This window comes from Populus nigra, chromosome 2 (assembly GCF_951802175.1).
Source record: "Populus nigra chromosome 2, ddPopNigr1.1, whole genome shotgun sequence".
In the NCBI taxonomy this organism is placed as follows: domain Eukaryota; kingdom Viridiplantae; phylum Streptophyta; class Magnoliopsida; order Malpighiales; family Salicaceae; genus Populus; species Populus nigra.
The window spans coordinates 21,333,603-21,336,102 of record NC_084853.1 but is presented as its reverse complement, the minus strand read 5'-3'; positions in this window follow the sequence as shown (position 1 = coordinate 21,336,102).

Below are 2,500 nucleotides of genomic sequence, written 5' to 3'. Positions count from 1 at the left end.
CCCTAAAGAGCAATAAGTGTCATTGCAGCTCTGGCAGGGGGAGACACTACTAGGTCCCAGCTGTCACCCCCCCTCTAAAAAATTCATTTCTTGGTATTTTGAGCTGAAATTTTGCACAGAGGTTGGCAAAAATCCAATCCACCTTCATTAATTTTCCCAGAATTTTTCGAGGTCGGGAAGTATTTGTTTTAATTTTCCTACCATTAGAAATCGAGTAAATCCGCAAAACTAGGAACCGGCCCGGAATGACCCCAAATTCAGTGGGCAGCCTCATAAAAATATGGCTGATTTTACTGGATTGGTTTCATGTGGAAAGCACGACGTTTTCTTGTAGGAATGCGGGAACCCCGGCAGCTCGCCTGCCGCGGCCAGCGACGTCGGGGACGCTGGCCTGCGCTGTCGAGCCCGCGAGGGCTGTCTCCGCGGCAGGCCCCCCCTGAACGGGGCACGACAGGCCACCGCGCTGGCTCGTCCAGCGTCGACAGTCCCTCGTCCAGGTTTCAGATCGCGCCAAGTCGAACCCATGACCTGCTCAAGCCATCGTGCGCTGCCGAATTCGCATCTGCGTGTAGGCTGCCATTCCACGCGGCAGCCCCTGTTTTCGTCAGCGTGCCCCCCTGACGAATTTTCCTGCCTGGCCCAGTCCAGCGTCCAGCCCCTGTTCGTCGAAAAATCTGCGCTGTCGATTTTCCACGCGGCAGCCCCTCTTTTCGTCAGCGTGCCCCCCTGACGAATTTTCCTGCCTGGCCCGGCCGGTCCAGCATCCAGCCCCTGTTCGTCGAAAAATCTGCGCTGCCGATTTTCCACGCGGCAGCCCCTGTTTTCCTCAGCGTGCCCCCCTGACGAATGTTCGTCGAAAAATCTGCGCTGCCGATTTTCCACGCGGCAGCCCCTCTTTTCGTCAGCGTGCCCCCCTGACGAATGTTCGTCGAAAAATCTGCGCTGCCGATTTTCCACGCGGCAGCCCCTCTTTTCGTCAGCGTGCCCCCTGACGAATTTTCCTGCCTGGCCCAGTCCAGCGTCCAGCCCCTGTTCGTCGAAAAATCTGCGCTGCCGATTTTCCACGCGGCAGCCCCTCTTTTCGTCAGCGTGCCCCCCTGACGAATTTTCCTGCCTGGCCCGGCCGGTCCAGCATCCAGCCCCTGTTCGTCGAAAAATCTGCGCTGCCGATTTTCCACGCGGCAGCCCCTGTTTTCCTCAGCGTGCCCCCCTGACGAATGTTCGTCGAAAAATCTGCGCTGCCGATTTTCCACGCGGCAGCCCCTCTTTTCGTCAGCGTGCCCCCCTGACGAATGTTCGTCGAAAAATCTGCGCTGCCGATTTTCCACGCGGCAGCCCCTCTTTTCGTCAGCGTGCCCCCTGACGAATTTTCCTGCCTGGCCCAGTCCAGCGTCCAGCCCCTGTTCGTCGAAAAATCTGCGCTGCCGATTTTCCACGCGGCAGCCCCTCTTTTCGTCAGCGTGCCCCCCTGACGAATTTTCCTGCCTGGCCCGGCCGGTCCAGCATCCAGCCCCTGTTCGTCGAAAAATCTGCGCTGCCGATTTTCCACGCGGCAGCCCCTCTTTTCGTCAGCGTGCCCCCCTGACGAATTTTCCTGCCTGGCCCGGCCGGTCCAGCATCCAGCCCCTGTTCGTCGAAAAATCTGCGCTGCCGATTTTCCACGCGGCAGCCCCTGTTTTCCTCAGCGTGCCCCCCTGACGAATGTTCGTCGAAAAATCTGCGCTGCCGATTTTCCACGCGGCAGCCCCTCTTTTCGTCAGCGTGCCCCCCTGACGAATGTTCGTCGAAAAATCTGCGCTGCCGATTTTCCACGCGGCAGCCCCTCTTTTCGTCAGCGTGCCCCCTGACGAATTTTCCTGCCTGGCCCAGTCCAGCGTCCAGCCCCTGTTCGTCGAAAAATCTGCGCTGCCGATTTTCCACGCGGCAGCCCCTCTTTTCGTCAGCGTGCCCCCCTGACGAATTTTCCTGCCTGGCCCGGCCAGTCCAGCCCCTGTTCGTCGAAAAATCTGCGCTGCCGATTTTCCACGCGGCAGCCCCTCTTTTCGTCAGCGTGCCCCCCTGACGAATTTTCCTGCCTGGCCCGGCCGGTCCAGCCCCTGTTCGTCGAAAAATCTGCGCTGCCGATTTTCCACTCCGCAGCCCCTGTTTTCGTCAGCGTGGCCCCCTGACGAATTTTCCTGCCTGGCCCGGCCAGTCCAGCGCCCAGCCCCTGTTCGTCGAAAAATCTGCGCTGCCGATTTTCCCCGACGAACCTGCAGCTGCACAAATCCGCGCTGCCACTGCCCCATTGTCTGGACCAACAGTCTTTTCCATCAAGCCCTGGACTATAAATCGTCCAGACTCATCGCCAGCACCCGCTGCCGATTCTGCCGACTTTGCCGATTTCGTCGGCGCTGCCGATTCCAACACTGCGCCCACCGTGTCTCAACCAGCGCTGTTTCGTCAGCGTGTCCCCTTGACGAATTTCCCTGCCTGGCCTGGACAGTCCATCTTCCAGCCC